Source organism: Gossypium raimondii, chromosome 2, assembly GCF_025698545.1.
Source record: "Gossypium raimondii isolate GPD5lz chromosome 2, ASM2569854v1, whole genome shotgun sequence".
Lineage (NCBI taxonomy): Eukaryota > Viridiplantae > Streptophyta > Magnoliopsida > Malvales > Malvaceae > Gossypium > Gossypium raimondii.
In genome coordinates this window covers 46,158,498-46,181,948 of record NC_068566.1, presented here as the reverse complement: position 1 = coordinate 46,181,948, position 23,451 = coordinate 46,158,498, and the positions used below count along the sequence as shown (strand labels likewise).

General features: G+C 35.5%; 1 protein-coding gene across 1 annotated transcript in view; it reads right to left on the bottom strand.

The window, feature by feature from the left end:
• Positions 1 to 23,451, bottom strand: part of LOC105789187 (carnosic acid synthase) — a 36,433-nt gene that overhangs the window by 6,000 nt on the left and 6,982 nt on the right. The window lies entirely within an intron of this gene.

Below are 23,451 nucleotides of genomic sequence, written 5' to 3'. Positions count from 1 at the left end.
TCTATGTTAAAATTATCTAATTCGCACATAACCCCTTTTGTTTATATTTTTAAGAAGTTAGTGTTAGAAATTAAGTAAACACCATTAAAAATAATAGAGAATATAAATTTTAAAATTATATAAATAATTTAATATTTGTCAAAAATAATTTTTACTCGACTAGCTTAATTTTAGTTTTAATTAATTTAGTAAATAATTTGACACTAAATCGGATTATTAGTGATACGTATTGCTTATTATGGATTTAAAATTAAAATAAATAGAACACATAATAATCTCTTAATCAATTTATAAAATTAAAAAATAATTATGAATCTAACAAAAGGAAATTCAATTAATTCTTTCACATTTTTTTCTTATGAAAATTTAAATGTTCATAATTTTTCTTATATAAGTCATATTTGAATTTTTCAAAGTCATATTTTTAACTCTAGATTGAGTTTCCAATTTCAAGAACCAACTTTGAGGACTATTTCTATGTACTTTGAAGGAAATATCATATTGTTAACAAGAGTAAATCTAAAGTGTTTTATTAAGGTTTTCCCACTTTCTTTAGCCAAAATTTTATCAATCAAAATGTTATAAAATATTATATTTAGAAGAAAATTAATGAAAAAAAGTTTCAAGATAAACTCATTAGTATCAAGAATTGGCTCGGAAAACAACTTATTAGTTAAGAGAATTTTGTTTTTCTTTTTGGGTTTTACAACTTTATAAATATGGAATGCCTCTGTTTTAAAAGCTAAAAGTTTTGGCTAGGAAGTTTAAGTTTGAGAATTAAATTGATAGAATTTGGAAATGTGTGAAGGGTTAAATTTATTAAATTATTTGGAATTAGGACCAAATTGATAGAATATGCAAATTATTGAAGACTAAATGTGTTGTTGTATTAGTTAAAAAAAGGCTTTTCATTATCAATTTAATGGTGAGTGACCTAAACAGGAACAAATTCAAGCGTTAGTGCCTAAATTAAAAATTTTTAAAGTTGGATAACCAAAATAAGAACGCGAAAATAGTTGGGTGACCATTTGTATAGTTTACCCTTCCTAATTTGAATTCCAAAATTATATTCTCAATAGTGACAATATTCTAAAATATATGTTGGAGTAATTTCATTACCATTTCTTTATTAGGTAATGTTTTAAGTAAAAAAAAAACTCCACAAGCGGATATAAGAGGATAGAAAATGTCTTTTTAATTATCTAATTATTATTTTATTATACTCTAAAAACAAATGGTATCAATATATTCATATAAGATAATCATCTGTCTTATATTCCTAAGGTGAAATTTTTACAATTTTATCTTATTTTAATGATTCTAAGTTATTTTACTTAGCCTAAATAGAAAGATAATTACAATTGATTAATTATTTTTATGGTTCTTTTACATTTTTTCAAGTAATATTTTAACCATATATTTATTATTGTTATTAATATTTTGTTTATTTCATTCTCCTAAAATGTTGCATTTATAATAATTTACCATTAGTTTTTTATAATTTAGTTAAATTTATCTTAACGCAAAAAACAAATAACGTGTTTTAATAAAAATATATTTCTTTCTTTCGTTTTTCACGTCATTTTGATCATATAAAAGCTCTAGCTACTTATTGCTCTTCTTCAATTTTAGTTTATTTATTTGAAAAAAAATATGAAATTAATTTACTAGAAAAATATATTCATTTACTAATAAAGTAAAATACTATAAGAGTTGTAAAGAACAAAAAATAGAAGGAAATTAATTGAAAATGAATTTAAAAAAAACAAAATCAATTACCAAACAGCTATTTTAGTACTATAAATTATGGTCACTTCTTAGTAGGCATGCACTTAACGGGTAAATCTCAGTGTAAAAATTTCCTGGTTTTCCTCACAAAAGCGAAAAAGATGTTCCAAACAGCTTACAGCTTGTTTTCATGGCTGTTGAATGGTGGCAACCAGAAAGACGGATTCTTACCAGCAGCTTTCCCATTTCTGGTTGCCATGTTGGGGCTTTCACTCTGGTACCTATTTCTAAAGGCAAGGAAACCGATGGCTCCATTACCGCCCGGTCCCCTTGGGTTGCCAATAGTGGGGTATCTTCCATTTCTTGGATTCGATAATCTCCATCTGGTCTTTACGGAGTTGGCCGGAGTTTACGGTCCTATCTACAAACTTTGGCTTGGAAACAAGTTAATCGTAGTAATTAGCTCCCCATCGCTTGTAAAAGAAGTGGTTCGTGACAATGATATAGCCTTTTCAGAGCGAGAATCTCCCATTGCTGCGCAGATTATTACCTTCGGCACTAATGATATTGCATTCGACTCTTACAGCAGTCCCAGCTGGAAACACAAGCGCAAAATTCTCGCATCCGATATGCTTAGCAGCGCTAATCTTAATGCCTGTTATGATCTACGGCGAGAAAAAGTGATGGAAATGGTGGGGGATGTGTATGAAAACGTCGGTAAGCTGATTGATGTCGGTGAATTGGCATTTCGTACGTTAACCAGTTTGATCGGCAACATGGTGTGGGGAGGCGAAATCCAAGGAGAGCAAAGGACTATCGTGGAGAGTCAGTTCAAAAAGATTTTTGCAGAGATAATGGTGTTTTTGGGAAAACCAAACATTTCCGATATTTTTCCATCGATTGCTTGGTTTGACATACAAGGCATTGAGAGGGGAATGAAGAAAATCCGTCAATCATTCAATGAATTTTTGGATTCAGTGATTGAAGAAAGAATGAAGAAGGAAACTGGTGAACAAAAATCTGATGTGTTACAGATGCTCTTGGATTTACATAAGAACCTTCATCACTTACAATGAATCAAATCAAGGGTATCCTAGTAGTAATTTTCTATGTTTTTAACTATCCTATTTTTTTTCTTCTTCCTTTTATTTGTTTTGGGTGCTAATGTATTTTAAATTAGAACATTGTGGTGGCTGGAACAGAAACTACTTCGGGTTCAACAGAGTGGGCAATGTCAGAGCTGATGCAACATCCAGAAATAATGGAGAAAGTGAAGAAAGAATTAAATGATGTCATTGGGGTAAACAGCACTGTTGAATGAAAGAACTAGGTAAAGTAAGAAAACAACTATCCAAACAGAAAGAAGCAGAGAGTGAAATAATAGAATAAACTTCTTGTTGTTTATTCAAATTTGCCTACCTCTTAATTCTTAATGTACAGTATATAAAGGCTTTCTGAATTAAGTAACAACCTCACTAACTGACTAACTACTTCTATTCTCTAATATTCATCCATCTTCTCTACAGGTAAGACCCGTAGAAAACTCCGAAAACGAGTAAAACTCGATGACGAAATGGGCTTAGTGAGAACATCAGCGACCTGATCACACGCTGGAACTTCTCCAACAGCAACCGTGCCATCAGCAACCTTTTCACGAACAAAAAATAAATCTAACTCAACATGCTTAAACTTTGAATGAAGAACAGGATTTGCAACAACTGCAACCGCCCCAGAACTGTCACACCAAATTTGAGGAACACTATTAGACTGAGCATGTAATTCTTTAAGTAGCGACAAAAGCCACGTAACCTCACTAGTAACTGCAGCAAGACTTCGGTATTCTGCCTCAGCAGTAGACCGAGCAACAACCTGTTGTTTCTTCGTACACCATGACACAGGTGTATGTCCGAAATAAACACAGTATCCAGTAGTAGACCTCCGGTCATCAAAATCTAATCCCCAGTTTGCATCAGCATATCCAACTAAGTACAAACTAGTGGATGGACGAAACACAATTCCAAAATCAATCGTACCACCTAAATACCTCAAAATGCGCTTCAGGGCAGTCATATGAATGGAAGTAGGACAATGCATAAATTGACATATTCGATTAAAGATAGGCAACATCAGTCGCGAAGAGTGACATCTTGTAATGCTCCCGCAAGACTCTCAGATTCATCGGATCTGTGGCAGCCACCACCATCGCGAGTCATAACAGAGGAACTAACCATCGGTGTATGAACACTCTTCGCATTCTCCATCGAACAACGTATAAGAATATCACGTATATACTTCTTCTGACAAAGATGAAGGCAACCTAACGAAGAACGATTAACCTCTATCCCAAGAAAATAATGAAGATCACCCATGTCCTTAAGCGAGAACTCACTATTCAGCAAATTAACAAACCACTCTATGACAGAAGGCATATCTCCAGTGATAATAATATCATCAACGTACACAAGCACATATAATGTTGACGCTGGTACAACTCGAACAAACAAGGAAGCATCAGACTTTGAAACTACAAACCCCACGGAGACTAGAAATCCTTTTAGCCTTTCAAACCAGGCACGAGGAGCCTGACGAAGACCATACAACGCTTTCTTCAAGCGACACACCAAAGGTCTGCCATCTGAGCCATATTGAACATAACCGGGAGGTTGATGCATAAAAACTTCAGTGTCAAGGTCACCATTTAGAAACGCATTATTCACATCCACTTGTCGAAGTGACCACCCCCTAGACACAGCAATAGACAAAATAACTCTGATAGTAGCCGGTTTGACCACTGGACTAAACGTTTCCTTAAAATCACAACCCGAAACTTGAGAGCAACCTTTTGCAACTAATCGAGCCTTATATCGAGCAATAGTGCCATCAGAATTCTTCTTGATTCGGAACAACCATTTGCACCCAATGACCTTACGATTATATGGAGCAGAACGAGCTCCCATGTGGAATTACGATAAGAGCATTATACTCATCTTATGCAAAGAGGCGCCACTCAACAAAGAGCGAGCTTCTTCAATTGTAGTCGGTTCAACAGCTTCAACACTTAAAACCTTAGGCTTGTAAACCCCTGCTTTAGCGCGAGTAACCATTGGGTGAGTATTGCCCACAGATGTCCTATTAACTCGACCATCGATGCCGATTTAAACACCGCAGACATCCCATATTAGACGAAGAGAGCATTGGTATCATGGAGAATCCGAGCCATGCTCGATGGAAGATCACTCAACTCGGTTCCATCATTAGTGAATAATCGTGAGTGGAAGACTACCCAACCCGATCCTAACATCGGTTGAAGGATCATGAGGCTGGGTCGCTCCACACTAACATCTAATCAGATCGAGAGGTCGAGACGACACCCTTGTACCGACGGTGTCATCATGCATGGCTCAAGAGTCGAGGATGAAGGTGGCCATACAAGAGGAACAACTGTCGAACTAGTCTGACCGGTTGTTGATACAGACTTGTCTGAACTAGTCTCGGTAAACAAAAACCTCTGCTCATCAAAGACCACATGCCTTGAAATTATAACCTTACCATCTGGTAAAAGACATTGATACCCCTTGTGACGAGGACTGTAGCCCAAAAAAGTTGACGGCTGAGACCGAAATTCTAACTTACGACCCACAAACGGACGTAAGTAAGGATAACAACATCAACCAAACACTCGAAGATGATCATAGGTCGGATCACTTCCATACAGTTCTTTAAACGGAGAACTGTCCTGAAGTACAACCGTGGGAAGTCGATTTATGAGATGAACCGCACAACAAAACGCATACCCCCAGTATTCCATAGGTAAATTTGCATGAGCCAACAATGTAATCCCCATTTCAACAATGTGACGATGTTTTCGCTCGGCTACTCCATTTTGTTCTGAAGTATACGGACAGGTCAGTCGATGAATGATCCCCTGAGATTCTAAGACAGACGTAAACCCACGATATTCACCTCCCCAATCGCTCTAAAACTGCTTAATAGACTTGCCAAACTGTGTCTTAATCAATTGTTGAAACTGAGTAAAACATTCAAGTGCTTGAGCTTTTTGACGTAAAAGATAAACCCAAGTAAACCTGGTACACATATCAATAAACGAAACATAATATCTCTTATCACCACATGCAACAGGTGCAGGACCCCAAAGATCAGACACAACCAATTCAAAAGGACGATAGCTAGTAGTCGAAGGGGAGAAAGGCAACTTATGTGACCTGCCTTTTTGACACGCAGTACATATACCATCCAGACCAATTTTATTTGAAACAACATTACATTTATTTAGAATATTTTGACCACGAAGTCGACGGGTGGCCTAAACGATTATGCCATAAAGCAAATCTAAGTAGTTGAAAGCGTATGTGGAACTTGAGAATGAGCAACAAACGGAGTAGTCGAGGCAACGAGAAACCATTGAGACGTAAAACCGATATAGACCATCATGAATGCGCCCGTCGGCAATATCTCCCGAGTCACCGTATCCTTAATAACACAATAGGTAGGTGAAACTCAAAAACACATCATTATCACGAGCAAACTGTGAGACTGATAAGAGATTTTTCCGTATACGTGGCACACATAAAACATTTGATAACCGTAAAGATTTATCTTGAGTAGGTAAAATAGCCGTACCAATTGATGAAATTGCCGCAGGAGTACCATCACCCATTAAAAGAGATGACTTACCTGAGTATGGCGTGACATTACGTAAATCTGACACATCACGACAGACATGATGACTTGCTCCCGAGTCAGGATACCAAGACGTGGTGCCACCGCACACTGGAATGTACGAATCATCATTACCGAGATGGATGCAAGTCGAGCCGATAACATGAGAATCGTCATGAAGGATCGAATAATCGACGATGTAAATCCCCTAGCCGTGGAAGCCGAATACATGGATTAGATCCGGTATAGACCCTAGCACGCGGTTTGGTAAATTTCAGAACCGGACCGCCAACACCTAGTCCATCACCAATCGGTTCAGGCGAGCCGGGATCATCTTGATCAAGTTGAACAAAATTAGAGGATGGTACAAAATTCGGCCCAGCATTAAACTGAACATTCGGTCCACGAGAAGAGTGTTGAACATTCGGTCCATCATTAAACTGGACATTTTGTTCATGGGATTTGTTTCCACTAGAACCGCGCCACTGTCCATTTCCAGTAGTGAACCCGTGTAAAGTGTCTCCACTATACCCTTGCCCAGCATCATGACCGAATTTAGACAAACTGGGCTTGTAGGCATCATTTTGTGCATTGGACACATGTGGCCCACGTGGTAATGACCTATTTTGCATGCCAGCACACACATTTTGACTAACATATCTATTTTGACCAGCATGACTCCCTTGACCATAAAAAATTCTTTGACTCTTCCGATGAGGAGCAACCATCATTCATCACCATTTTGCACAAAAGTTCCGAATCACAACCTTCAACACCAGACATTTCATTTGAGTCTCGGTGATACCGATAATAGCATTTTTGAGCCACATGACCAAACCGACTGCAGATCTGGCATTGAACACGAGATCTGATGAACCGGCCACGACCACGAACAGACGCACGACCTCCACGACTGGCCCCTTCCACCGATAGCTCATTTTCAACAAGATTCGCGTTCAAACTGACCTCCTGCAACACTCGATCTTGACGACTTTCACAATCGACTAGCGCATCCACCAGACGTTGCAACGGCAGAACTACAGGCGACAAACGAGCAGAGGAGATAACCGCCTCAAACTTCGACGGCAAACCCGCAAGCACCACTTCGATCTTTTCTTCATCGAAGATACGAGAGCCAGAAGCATCTAGCATAGCACATAAATCTTTAATCCGAGCAACATACGCCTTAATCGAAAGATTACCTTTCTTCAACGAGTGAAGTTCATGCCGAATCTCGATCGCTTGGCGCCGTGTCGTCGGCAAAAGATTACCACCATGCTCCATATGTCGACGCCGTGCAAGCATCATCAAAGGAGGATTGATGAGAGGAAGTTACTGAGAAAGAAGCGGGACATTAGCAGTTGATCTTGTGCGCAGAAAGACTTGAGCCCGGATTTGGAGCACGAGATCCATCGGGTAGAAGCGATGAATCGCGACGGCGAACAACGATGCCATCTAAAAACTCGCGAGTCCATAGCCATTAACAATCGACTTTACTGTTTACGCCATTGAAGGTAAGTACCTTTATCGAGTTTGACCACTTCATGTCGAGGAAGAAGCTGTTGTGACTCGATCGACAAGAAATACACCGAGCTAGGTTCACGGACACCGAATCAGCGGAAGCCATGAGAAGCAATGACCAGAATCACTTGGCGTATGATACCATGAAAGAACTAGGTAAAGTAAGAAAACAACTATCCAAACAGAAAGAAGCAGAGAGTGAAATAATAGAATAAACTTCTTGTTGTTTATTCAAATTTGCCTACCTCTTAATTCTTAATGTACAGTATATAAAGGCTTTCTGAATTGAGTAACAACCTCACTAACTGACTAACTACTTCTATTCTCTAATATTGAAGAGTTTCACTTGCCTAATTCAAGATACCTAAATGCAGTGATAAAGGAAACCTTCCGATTACATCCAGTGTTGCCGCTCCTTGTTCCCTGATGTTCAGCCCGATCGCTCACTGTGGGTGGCTATACCATACCAAAGGGTAGTAGGGTGTTCCTAAATACGTGGTCCATTCACAGGGACCCTAATTTTTGGGACAATCCTATGGAATTTCAACCTGAGAGGTTTTTAAATGAGCCTAGAAAATTAAATTTCCGTGGAAATGATTTTCGATATTTGTCGTTCGGGTCCGGAAGGAGAAAGTGTCCGAGCATTAACTTGGGGAGAAGATGTTATCTTTCATATTGGCCTCATTCTTTGCATTCTTTTGAGTGGAAATTGCCCCAGACGAAAAGGTTGACCTTTCGGTAAATTTGGAATCATTATGGGTAAAAAGAACCCTTTACATCCGATTCCCACACCAAGATTAACTAATCTTGAGCTTTACAAAAAAAATTCGTAAACTATTGATAATTGTCCAATTTCTCTTTTATCAATCATATTTTTCACCTTATGCTAGTTATGTTAATAATTATATTATTTATACTTATATTTTATCTATTATTAATTTAGGGAATAATTTGAGAAAAAAAGTTTAAAGTTTACTTTTGGCAAGTTTTACAGCTTAGACTTTCACATACTGCAACTTTAGTATTTTTCTCATAATTTGAGCTACAACCCTCTGTTTTGCACTCATAATATACTGATTTGAAGGAAATTAAAAGATCTAAGTAAGATTTTTTTTTAAAAAATGACCCGAAAAATTTATTATTTACGAAAATGACTTAGATTCAAAACCTATAACGAAAATGACCTGTAATCTATAATGTTGGGCAATGCCGACACTCCAATGGTCAGCACCAAAATGCATCACTGTGTAATCATTGCTTGTTGATTGGGCCGGGGATAAAAAATATTTTTTTATGCCGACACTGCAATGTAACTTATATTCTATATGAACGGCATTTTAGTACTTTTCGGTTGATCTTGATACCAGCTAAGTTAAGGGCACACACACTAGTTCAGCAACAATATAGTATTATTAAACTTGGCAATATGTACCTACTTGGCATTTAGCTTTTTTTGGACCTAACGGATACCTAAACTTACAAACTGTCAGTCAAATTGGTACTTCTTTTAGGTATCTAACTAACACTCGTTAAGTTTTTCATCTCAACAAATCAAATTATACCACATCTATTCAACTACCAATCATATTACACCACATGTATTGAAAAATAATTTAAATTATTTTTTTCAATTCTCCTTTAATTTCTATTAATTAAAAATAAATTTAATTTAGTATCTCATTCTCTTCTCCACTTCAAAAAAATTCAAAATATCATATTTATTTGAACTAAATTAGTCAGTCAAATCGGTTAGACCGAGAATTGATCGGCATAATATTGTTTAAAGAAAGGCTTTAGACCAATTAAACAGGAACTGGTACGAACCAGGTTAAAAAAATTAGTTAAACTAGTTTTTATCTTCTTTCATTTTTATGAATTTTTTAATTATTTATTTACTCGAACCATCTAGACCGACAAACCGATGGTTTAATTAGTTCGACACTGATCAAATTGTTTTGCACCCAATTAAACCCTCAAATCACTAAAAAGAAAAAAAAAAGTTTATAACAAAAATAAGAAAAATCAAACTGTTCGTTCGAAATCAAAACCTAAACAAAAATTTGTTCCATGAACCCATCTTCACATTTATTGTAATGAAACTTCGACTGTGAAATATTAAGTTCCCTTATGAGTAGACGTTTATTTTCAGTGCGGTGCGTTTAGTTTTTGTTTTGTTTCACGCTACAGTATCTAATCTCACTATCACTATTATTTTTACAATAATCACAAATAAAAACACCATACTTTTAAAAAAATATTAAATCTAGAAATCACTAAACCCTTAAAATCCCTAAAACCCACAAAAACTGTTACTGAAACTTTGAAAGTTGTTGTGGCTATAAAAGCAGAAAGGTAAGCATGGATTTGTCTTCATATGTGAATTGTGTTTGTATTGTTGTAAAGAGACACATGATCCCATTCTTCAAAGCTTTCTTGTGAATCTTCACTAAGCACTGTCTGTGAAATAGACACATGGTCCCCATTTTTGTATTGTGCATTTATCAGTATAGTTAATTCTCTTATTTTAATTTGATATGTGTGAAAAATTATATATATTTTAGTTTGATATATTAAAGTACTTTTTTTTTCATTTGTTGGGAAATTATACCCTTATTTGCACTATAGATAACTTTGTTTGTTGTGGAGCTTGTATGTTTGATGTTGAAAAATTATGTTAACACTCACCCCAACAGTATGTGGTCAAGAGAATGGGAAATTTTGATGGGAATATTAATAGGTTGAGCATTGAATTTAATTTAATAAATTTATTTAAATTAAATTAAAAACTTGTTAAATTAAATTTTGTTAATTAGAGTGTACATAAATTTGGAAAAAATTTTAAAGTAAAATAAGAGGAAAAAAGATATTTCAGTATGATAAATTTGAATTAATAATTTACTTGTTTAGCTCCTCAAAATTATTATTTTGAAAATTTTAAAATTTTAAACTTTTTATATATCCTTTAGAATCTTTTAAAGATTTTTAATTTTTAAATTTAAAAATTATGAAATTTTGGATTTTCTATAAATATTTTAAATTTTGAAAATTATTTTAATTATTTTGTAATTTTACTTATTTTCCAAATTGACAGGGATAAATGAGTATTTACAACAATTTATTATTCTAGTTTTTGAATTATTGGTGTTATATATTCGAGTTGTAAAATTCAACTCAAAACTTGATTCAACGCGAAAAATTGAAATACTTATTCGAAGTGACTAAAAATTGAATATCTCGAATAACTCAATTCGATTAAGTTGAATTTTGAAATTTTATTTTATGAATATAATGCATTCATATCATACATGTAAATACGATTACACATTATACAAACCATACATAATCTCGACATATAAATATTAGGCTTATTACATAATTTGGTACTTAAGTTTGATATTTTTTTAATGTGGTATATATGTTTTCTGTCCAATGTGATACTTGTGGATATACATTTTAATACCTAAAGGTAACAGTGCTAATATTTTAGTGTTTAGTTCGGGTTTTATGGTTAATTTGATGAAAGTAAATTGTTAATATATAGCTTTAAAGAATTTTCATCAAACTCTAAAACTCGAATTAAATATTAAAAGTTAACACCATTGCCTTTGGGTATCGAAATATATAACTTTTGTCAAATATAAATACTAGATTGAACAAAAAATAATACATATACCACATTAAAAAATATATTAAATTTGAGTACTAAATAATACATTAAACCTATAGTCAAAAGTCGATAACGTTTCAAACAGCTTACTCAAATCCAGAAACAAAAACAAAAAACTTAGTCAATGCAGTCGGCTGAAGTGATATCTTATTAATTTTGGATTCTTCTATGAGAAGTCGCTATGGTGAAGGTTCACTTGGACGTTTCCTCTTGTAGTTTTCTCTACAACGATCCAACAAGAAATGCGTAAAGTCAAAACAAACCAGAAATGGGATTTTTTTTTTCTTTGAAATGGGAATATGGCCACCCATACAAGTAGTGGAAGAGATATGGGATATCATGAATTAAATAATTGAGTCTTGACATTTTTTTAAAGAAAAATTATTTATCATTAAAAGAAATTATAAACAAGTAATAACATAAAAGACATCATAGAAGATATTGAACCCATAGCATTGCTTAGCAACAATATGAAAAGTTGAGCGGCTAATATTGATATTTTTTGGGGGAATTTTTTGTGTCCAGTTTATTATTCATGTTTAGGATTCGTGATTATTCATGTTAAAAATGTTATCTTCAAAATTTAAACTCGTATTTTTTTAAGGTGCTATTAGCTTTACCATTGCAACCAATATTTATCAGTTTGACAATTTTTAAAAGAGATCAATTTCACAATTTAAATAGCTTAATTATGTAATCTTTTTAATATTTAATTTATTTGGAGTTAATAGAGGGATAAGTTATGTGTGGTGTGTCGAAACAATACAAATGAGGTAAACTTTGAGAAAGGTCTTTTAACACAATTGATTCAAAATTTTAAAATTAATATCAATTTAATTTAATTTAAATCGATTCAAAATTAATCACATAATTTTTTTTAAATGTGCTGTTTTATGTGGAGTTAATAGAGGGATGGGGTGAGTCACGTCTGGTGTGTGGATAAAATACAATAAAGATGTTTACATCTGTTGTGAATTTTGTTTGATGATTTTTATAATTTTTTATAAATATTTTTAAAAATTTATTTTTCAAATACATAAAAATAATCAATAACATTTATTTAGAATTTTTAAGTCAAGTGTTAAAAATAAATATTGAATTTAAATTATAAAATTTACTTGAAATATTTTCAAAAATTAAATACGGAATATAATTAAATTCTTTGATAAATATAACTTTATTTATTTAAATAATACGGAAATAAAGTTTAACAAGCATAATAAAGAAAAGACTAAATTTATTTAATTGAAAAAATTATTCTCATTAGAAGGAGTAAAATTGAAATTTTAAAATTCAAATCATAAAATAAAGAAAGGAAAGAAAAAACTAATTGAAATTAAAATTAAAAACTTTAAAAAAATCTAATTTCGAAAAATAAAAAAAATGTAGTGTGATCTTTTACTAAAAAGAAGCTTAATTTTGAAAAACAAAAAAATGTAAAAGGCAAAGAGGCCTAATTGGCAAATTTACCACTCAAGATTTCAAAATCTGAAGCAAATGGGAAATAAAAGGTATTGATATTGATATTGTTCCTAATTCGGCCTCTGGCTAGACTAAAACCAATTTGGTTTAACATTAAAAATTGTTCTTGGAAAAAGGGTCTTTACCAAAATATTACAAAAAAAATAAAATATAGTAAAATAATATTACTTTTTTATTTACCAAAATATTACAAAAAAAGTTAAAAAAAAAGTTGTTGAGGATGTGACAGCACCTTGGTGGAGGGGCTGCCACAGGCGGCACCACCCCCCTTATAATGGGGGGACCATTCGGCTGGTGGGTGGAGAAGGAGAGGGAAAGGAGAAGAAAGAAAGAAAAGGAAAGGAGAAGAAGAAGAGGGAAGCAAGGAAAAAGAAAGAAAAAAAAGAAGGTAATTTTTTTGTAATATTTGTTTAAGAAATTTATGTTATGTACATTGTGTGTGTTTTATTATTTTATTTAGCATATATATTTTATGAAATTTATTTAGCATGAAAAAATCAATGTTATGTACATTTTATGTTGATTAGAAATTTATTTAGCAAGTTGTAATTAGTTTTTTACGAAAATAGTATTAAAAATAAAATGATAAAAAATATGTTTAATAAAACATAAAATACGAAAAGAAAAAAATGGAAATTGTATATTCACGAAAGTAATAAAATCCGAAAAAATTGTATATTTAAAAACACGCTAAATTGATAAATTTCAAACATAATGTACTAAAATAATGTAAAATAATAAAATTAGAAAATATGATATTTTTAAAGTAATAAAATGCAGAGAAAAAATACGAACAAATGGTCAAGTTAGGGTTTTTACTAAATTAAAAAAACAGAAATAATTAATACATTTCAAACATAATGTACTAAAATAATGTAAAAAATACAAAATAATATATTTTATTGAAAGTAATAAAATTTGGGAAAAAATACTAGCAAAGGGACGAAATAAGGGTTTTTTAAATTTATTTAAAACACACTAAATTAATAAATTTTAAACATAATGTACTAAAATAATATAAAATAATAAAATTGGAAAATAGTATTTTTAAAGTAATAAAATTGGGAAAAATACGAACAAATGGTCGAAATAAGGGTTTTACTAAATTTAAAAAAGAATTAATTAATATATTTCAAACATAATGTACTAAAATAAAGTAAAACAATAAAATACGAAAATAATATATTTTTATTGAAAGTAACAAAATTCGAGAAAAAAATGAGCAAAGGGTAGAAATAAGGGTTTTTTAAATTTATTTAAAAACACACTAAATTTATTTAAATTTCAAACATAATGTACTAAAATAATGTAAAATAATAAAATTAGAAAATAGTATATTTTTTAAAGTAATAAAACTCGAGAAAAAATACGAACAAATGGCCGAAATAAGGGATACACACATCTTTGATGCGGCTAATAACATGGTAATATATTATTATTTGTTAATCACGAGTTCTATTAAAAAAGGATATACGTAATATATAGAAATAAATCATGTTATCCTAATATTTTTTTCTATAATTTAACACTATCAGGACTCGTACCGAGTAATAAGGGGCCAGGTGAATGGTTTAAAATATCCCCCGGATTCAAGATTGATGCTGTACTTGGATCAAGCCGGATTTGGGTCAGCAGTATTGATCCGGACGTTCGACTTGCGGTATGATTTATTATCTGCGCTAGTGGAGGGGTGGTGCCCGGAGACCCACACTTTTCATTTTCCGTGTGGGGAGTGCACGGTGACCTTAGAGGATGTTGCGTTACAAGTTGGGCTCCCAATCAATGGGAGTCCCGTTACGGGAGTAACTTCATTTACTGATCCGGCTGCACTGTGTTATCAGCTACTAGGAGACTCGCCAAACAACGATGAGTCAAATTTTACAAGCTTAAAATTTACATATCTGAAAGTCAAATTTGGACAGTTATCAGCGAATGCCACTGAAACTGAGTTGATGTGTACTGCTCGAGCGTACATCATGCATATCCTAGGGGGAATACTGATGCCTGATGCAAACAACAACAAGGTGCATATGATGTACTTGCCCCTATTAGCCGATTTGTCCAATGTTCGCTTGTATAGCTGGGGCTCCGCCGTTCTAGCAGTGTTATATCGGGAGCTTTGTCGGACGACAAACCCTTCTATTATTGACATGGGCGGATGCCTTACATTGCTGTAGTCTTGGGCGCTCTATCGGATGCCATTTTTGGCATCGATTACTCACCAACCGTATGTTTATCCACTAGTGAACAGGTGATAAAATATAACTTGTCATTATTTGTAGTCATAGTATATTGACTGATGTTACTAACCCTAAACCCTATATTTTTTTTTGTAGGTGGAGTATTTATCCAGGTATCGGAAGGTCGCATACTCTCCCGATATACCGACTCATGATCGAACAACATGCCGAGGAAGGGGTAAGCTATTCTAATATTCGTGACATCTTACTTTCTATATCTTACTCACACGTTATGGCCAATTATAACCATGTTATTAATCATGCAATTTATATGGATGCCATATTGTAGCCCGGTAATTACAGCTGTGATACCCTCGTCTGTATACGTTCATTCTGAAATGTGGTGCACTAATGCTTCAATTATAAATTTTAATGTAGTCGAGTGGTATCATGGGGATCGGGTGCTACGACAGTTTGATTGCATCTAATATATCCCGGATCCGCCATACGAGGTGAGGGCAGTTCACGGCATCAACAAAAGAGGAAAACCGCAGTTGGATTGAGGGATTAAGCACCGAAAATTTGTAACATTGTGGAACGATCGGATGGGTCGAAGACCTCAGATGGTTATGGCTTCCGATTTGCAACCATCATTAGAGTACATACAATGGTACTATAGTTGCGGAAAGCCATATATACTTGGAGGGCAGTCGACTGTAGTCCCCCCGCACATGCAGCGACCTGGGGGATCGTACCCAGCGACACCGATGGAGGCAAAGCCTGCGGTAGATCATGATCTCGAACCAGAGCCCGAACCGGAGCCCGAGCCAGATCTCTAGCAGTCACATTCACATGGGGATTCACATTGATACCATCCGAATTTGGTAGGAAATGACTATATTCCGAGCTTCTCAGGGGGCGAATACACATATAAGTTTGATCTCTTTGGATGCTACCCACTGCAGTACGGCACTCCCAGTCCGTATCCACAGCATCATGGGACTCCTTCCGATTCAAGTTCGTCGATGCCGATCGAGCCACGTGATTTTTCCTCTATGTTTACCATACCCTCACCTACGCCAAATGAGGATGTTGGTCGTCGCGAACACCCAAAACATGATCGTCGACCTCTGCATAGGTATACCCCTAGGACCACACCATCGAACCATCAATTTTAGGGGTTTATTGCACTTTTTTGTACATTACAAAGTTTGTACTTTTTGTATAAATTTAATTGTACTTTTTGTATATCTATTTTCGATATAATTTTAATTATTCCAAATGAATTTTACTTGTTATAACTTAATTTGGATACAATTTAAGCATAAGCAAAAGCTGAATTTAAGTTAATGGGTCTTAAAACAACATTGCAACATCCCAACATTACACATAACAATTTGACAGCATTAGGTTAATTCCGACCCGATCCTGACGACTGTCCAACATGATAGTTTCGTTGAGGGCATTTATTCCGACTATGACCACTTAACCTGCATAATCCACAACGCTTCCATTTCATTACGAATTCTAGTTGATTGCGGACGACCTTTTGGATTCCCGTGTAGCCCTCTGTCTGGGAGAAGCTCGAAAGTCATCAGAGGCACCTCCCACCTAGATAGGTCAGGCAGGACGGGGAACTCATTTTACCAAACATGCAATGTGCACTCGAGTGTGTACATATCATTAACATATTGTTCAACATTAAGGTTCACTTTAGCACACGCTGCCACGACATGCGCACATGGATAATGAAGTGTTTCGAACCTCCTGCATTCACACCGTCTGTTCTGGAAATCAACTCCATAAGACCTAGGTGGTATACCAAGTCGACGACCGATGGTCTCACTAACTCGAAACATTTCCAAACGTCGTGAATATATTTCTCCATTTATTGACCTCGCTATCCGACGGTTTGCAACCATTGCATCCCTGACATCTTCGACAAACACGTGTCCCGCCTCTATCTGGTCGACTTGTTGCTGACCCATTCTTAGCATGAAGGTAGCCAACCTATAGAATGTTGTAAAGAAGACAGATGCAATCGAAAGATGACGTGTTTTCAACAACACAGCGTTGACCCCCTCCACTAAGTTTGTGGTCATTTGACCATAACGAAAGCCCTTGTCAAAAATTTGAGCCCATTGCCACAGCTCCATTGTGCCCAACCATTACCGGAAAGATGTCTTTGTTTGACCCTCTATGTCACTCTCAAGTCGAATCATTCTTTTGTAGAAAATATGTGGCTCTAACTAGTACACTGTATACGTATTAAGAAAATATAAGTTCCAGTAACTCGAACACATAAAACATTACAACTTATATTGAGAAGATAAGGTTATCAATTACCCATTGCCACGACTTGTCTCTTCCAGTTTGCATTCTTATAATCTTTATGGAAGTTAGACGCAATGTGACGGATGCAGTAAACGGATCTCTATGACACACCGGAACGCCTAATTGCTGTAAATAAACCTTTCCCTTTATCGGAGATGATGCAAATATTATCATTGCTGATAATATACCTTCGCAGGTTAGTGAGGAATAATTTCCAAGATTCCAAGTTCTCCTTATCTACGATGGCAAATGCTACCGGGAGCACGTTTCTATTGCCATCTTGAGCAACCGCAAGAAGTAGGATCTGTGTATATTTTCTATATAGCCAGGTCCCATCCACCTGCACAAATAGCTTGCAGTAGGGAAATGCTCACACACACATAGATTAAACGTCCAGAACATCCGATGGAAAATCCTTTTTCCCGGCTGTAACTGGTCGTCCGGGCCGTAATAAGGTATTGTCTGTAACTCAATCACAGTCCCCGGTACGTACTCCTACATAGCAGCTATCCATCCTTGTAGCTCGTTATACGACGAATCATAATCCCCAAACAATTACTCCATTGCCATCTGTTTAGCTATCCACGCCTTTCGATATGATACTCGATACTGGAATCGTGCTTGCATTTTAGTAATTAGTACCGAAACTTTAATGGTCGGCATGTCCTTCGCCATTGGCATGATACACGTACAGATAGTTTTCGAATCAAATTTTCCATGATTGATAACACTCTAGAATAACGTATTTTTATGTATTAATTATGTATTTATTCTGAGTATGATCTTGCTAATTTAAGCTATTTATGATCTTTTATCTCATAGGGACTAAATTTGAAGCAAAAGCAAAATTAAGGGCCAAAAGCGTGAATTTAGAGATAAAATGGGCCAATGTACGACACAAGGAAAAGTTGGTGCCAAAAGTGCAAGCATGGAGGACACAAGGGTTGAAATGCAAAAAGAAGAGATTTTATTTTATTAAACTCTATTTTAATTATATTAGGATAATTAATATTGAGATAATTATTAAGGATTATTTTTAGGATTTTATTTTATCTTTATTTATCTTCAATTAAATGTATTTATCTTTTAGGAATTTAAGTAGAATTAGAATATCTCCCCCAGCACTATAAATAGGGGGTGAAGTGACTCAAAAGGGGAGCCCATCTTTTCTTTTTCTATAAACACTCTCTCCCCAAAAGTCTAGGCTTTTGTTCTTTTCATATTTCTTTTCAATAAAATCTTTATTTTTATTTTATTTATTTTCTTTTCTACCACAACCATGAGCCACTAAACCCATCTAGCGAAGGTTGTCAAAAATCCCCAAAAGGGTTATTGAGGCTTAGAATCCGTGACTTAGCCTTCTCAACGAGTATTCATCGTTTCTCAAGACTACTGGTGACGCTCCGTCCATGTCCCTTAAGAAGTAAGCTTTTCAACGTATGCAAAGGCGGCCGCTTTGTATGTTTTGGGAAGGTTGCACAGTCGATTCGTTAGCTTACTGCGTCAGAGGTTGGCGAGCCCAAGAGACAAAATGGCGTGGGATTCGCTATTGAGAAGCGTTGATCTAGCATAAGACGATCCCACAGAAGCGATTGTTGGCTAGAGTCAGGTTCCACCAAATTGTAAGTCTAAATCATTGGAGCTGGTGGTCGTAGGCGTCCTCTTCCACTATAACCGGCTTATTCGGTTTGGGAAGGATCATCTAAAAGCCGAGGATTTAACCCAAGGCGAACGAGACAACCGGAGGTGGAATCTCCTATAAGAATTTTCTTTCTCTCAACTCTATTTTTATTTTTTTCTAATTTTCAATTCAATATTCTTAATTTGCTTTTTATTTTATTTTTCGTTTCTAGATCCAACAATTTAATTCTTCTATTGTTTTTATTTTTTTAGGAACGCAGTTGTCTTGGGCAAGACTCGCACCAGGATATCACGAAACAAGATATTTTGCAAGTCCAGTCCCTGAGGATTTGACCCTACTTCCCTTTTACTATTCTTTTCATTATTTGTTAGGGATAGGATATTTTTGGTGCTTTCAACGACCGCATCAAATTTTGGCGCCGTTGCCGGGGACTGGCAACGTACTAATCTTGTTTTTTTTGTTTCTTATGACCAGATCTGCTCCAGGTACTCTTGCGTTCGATTCAGAAATTGAGAAGACTGCTAGAGCCAATTGTAAGGAGACAAAGTTACGAAAAAAGCAGTCAGCGGTAGTTGGAACTCAAAGTAACCCACCGCCACAAATAGAAGTCGACGACGAAGTTGAGTCTAGGGTTAACGAAAACCCTACTCGAACAATTGAAAGTGAAAAAGTAGAAGTCGACTCACCAGAAGAAGTGCTTAACGCTAGGGTTAACGAAAACCCAAATTTAGCACACGATCCAATGGCTCAAACGATTCTAACAACTGGTCAAGCTCCAAATGTAACAACCGCCATTATGCATCGCGTATCCTACTATGGATACCGATTTTGAATTGAAGTCAGGTTTAATCTAGTTATTGCCAACTTTTCGTGGGTTACAAAATGAAAATCCCCACAAGCATCTGAAAGAATTTCATATGGTTTGTCTTAGCATGAAACCTCGGGGTAATGGCGAGGATCGATTAAATTGCGTGCTTTCCCTTTCTCCCTAGCGATTCCGCTAAGGAATGGTTATTTTATTTACCCTCGGATCTATTACAACTTGGGTGATCTATCTCGTTTGTTTCTAAATGTGTTTTTCCAAGATTTCGAGCGGTGAGCTAAGAAGAGATCGTTGGAATAAGACAAAAGAAGTCGAGTCCCTTTACGATTATTGGGAGCGATTTAAAAGTTGTGTGCAAGTGTCCACAACATGGTATAATGAGCAATCTCTCCTCCAATACTTTTACGAAGGTTTGAAGCCCATGGAGATGAATATGGTAGACGCTGCTAGTGGAGGAGCATTGGTCAACATGACTCCCCAACAAGCGAGAGACTTGATCTCCACGATGGCTGCAAATTCTCGCGAGCCCGAGCCAACATCGAACCCCTAGAAGGGTTCATCAGCTAAGTAATTCAACCTTAGAGGATAAAGTTGATAGACTTACTAATATGATGAACTCTCTTATTGCAGAAAAAACAAAGACAGCTCGATTATGTGGAATATGTGCTACACCAGATCATGCAACTGATGCATGTCCCAGTTTGTATGATGATACCACGGCCCATCTAGGTGCTGTGGGAAATTTCCCTGGGCCACCACAAAGGCAGTACGACCCCTACGCTAATACCTACAACCCAAGGTGGAGGGACCATCCTAACTTAAGCTATGGGACCAATCCACGAAATAACCAGCCATACCAAAATCGATTTCCATATGACCACAAGGTTCAGGTAATTTTCTAGAAACCATGGTCAATAAGTTAGCAGCTAATGTTCTTGATTTTCAACAGCAAAATCTTAATTTCCAAAAAGAGATGAAGGATTTCCAACAAAAAACCGAGGCATCCATCAGAGAGTTGACCACATCGATCGAGAAATTAACCTCTCAAGGAAGTCATTGTCACAAATGAGCCAAACCCTAGACAAAATGCAAATGCAGTGACGTTACGAAGCGGAAAGGTACTGGAATCGATTCCTGACAGGAATCTTACCCAAAAAATTGCCTAAGAAAAACCCGAAAAAGACGAACAGGTCTGACCAAAGCCTCCATTGCCTAAAATTCAACCTCCATTTCCAGAACGATTCATCCAATGTCGAAGAGGTAAAGAGGACAAGGAAATTCTTGAAACATTTAGAAATGTCGAGATCAACATTCCGCTGTTGGATGCCATCAAGCAAATACCACGGTATGCTAAATTTCTTAAAGAGCTTTGCACTAACAAGCGAAAATTGACAGGTAATGAAAGGGTGAATGTTGGTGAGAATGTATCCGCAGATTACAAATGGAAAATGCCAAGCAAAATGTAAGGATAGGGGCATGTTTGCAATACCATGCAAAATAGGCCATCTGGGAATTAAAAAGGCTATGTGTGATCTAGGGGCTTCTACAAATGTAATGCCATATTCTGTTTATGAATCACTTAACGCAGGTTTTTTGACAAAAATAGGTGTTATCATTCAATTGGCGGACAGGTCTGTTGTGCATCTAGAAGGAGTCCTTGAGGATGTTCTGGTAAAAGTTAACGAGCTTATTTTCCCTGCAGATTTTTATGTGATCAAAATGGAGGAGGATAGCACTCCTGGATCTTCAGATCTCCTGCTGGGTCGACCGTTCCTTAGTACAGCAAATACTAAAATTGATGTTCGAAGTGGAACTCTCACGATGGAGTTTGATAGGGAGATCGTAAAGTTTAATGTCTACAACGCCATTAGCCATCCAAGCGAAATATTGAGCGTAAATCGTATCGACATAATTGACTCTTTGGTGGAAGAGAATTTTGAGCCAATTTATGGAGATAATTATGAACTTAATGAAATTGAATTTGTTAATGAGTTATTATCTCCAAATATTAAATTGTTACCTTCATTATACTGAGCACCGAGTTGGAGTTAGAACTGCGGGAAAGGCAAGGAAATTAGACATCCAAGAGTTAGAAGAAATTCGCAATGATGCCTACGAGAATGCTTACATTTATAAAGACAAAACAGAGTTATTTCACGATAAGAGAATAGCTCAGAAGCGTTTTTTGGTAGGACAAAAAGTTTTACTTTATAACTCCGTGTTAAAGTTATTCCCAGGTAAGCTTCGATCACGATGGCAAGGACCTTTCGTTGTTACTAAAGTGTTCACACATGGAGCGGTTGAAATAGAGAGTGAAGAATCTGGAAAGCAGTTCTAGTCAATGGCCGTGGTTGAAGCCATTTTATGAGAATTTTCAAGCCCACACGGTTGAGGAAATCCATTTGGAACCACCATAGAACCAATAACGGCGTCGAGCTAACGACGTTAAACAAGCGCTTGTTGGGAGGCAACCCAAATTTTATTTTTATTTATTATTTTTCTTTACTTTATTTATTACTTTATTTTATTATTTATTACTTATTTGGATATTAATCAATTTTTCTTCTTTTGCTTAGAAAAAAAATGAAGCAAACCGTTAAGCAACACTTAAAGCGCATTGAGGCCTGACTTGAAACCTTTGGCTAGCAACTGACCAAGCTCATTGCCATCATTTGTGATCACACGGGGAGTTTTTCTAAACTTTTTCTACCTATTTATTTCTTTTCCCACATTGAGGACAATGTGCTTTCAGTAGGGGGGAGGTACTCTTCGTTATTATTTTCATGCCCAAGATTTTTACCAAGAATTGCCTACTGTTTGTCCTACAAGCATGATTCTTGTTTTCTGAGAAAATTACGAATTTTTCATAATTGATGCCATCTCCACTGTTTTATTTTTATTAGAGTAAAAATAATTGTGACTCATAAAGTTAACTCTATCTTGCTTTTCGTAAAATTGATCAAGTTTAAATACAAAGTGGACACTTAATATGATTGCATGCTAAAATATGTTGATGAATATTAAGGTAATTCTGAAACTTATTTTGACACTTGATTATTATTATTTTTCTCTAAAGTCCTCATAAAAAAAGTTATTATTAATATCATTTAATGTTCCGTGGTTATGAGTGCAGCTTAAAAACGTGACTGACTGAGTAACCGGGGTAGGGTGCTTGGGTTGTCATCCTATTTCGCGTCAAAAGGTTGTGTGACGTGTTAGATAAAACTCCGCTAACCGGAATTAATTTTTAAGAACATGTTGGGCTGAGTAACCGGGGTGGGGTGCTTGGCTGTCATCTCTCTTCGCGTCAAAAGGTTTGATGTGTTCTTAAGAAAAATTATAATAAATTAGGAGTTTGTTAATGAGTTGGGGGGTGGGGTGCTTGGTTGTCATC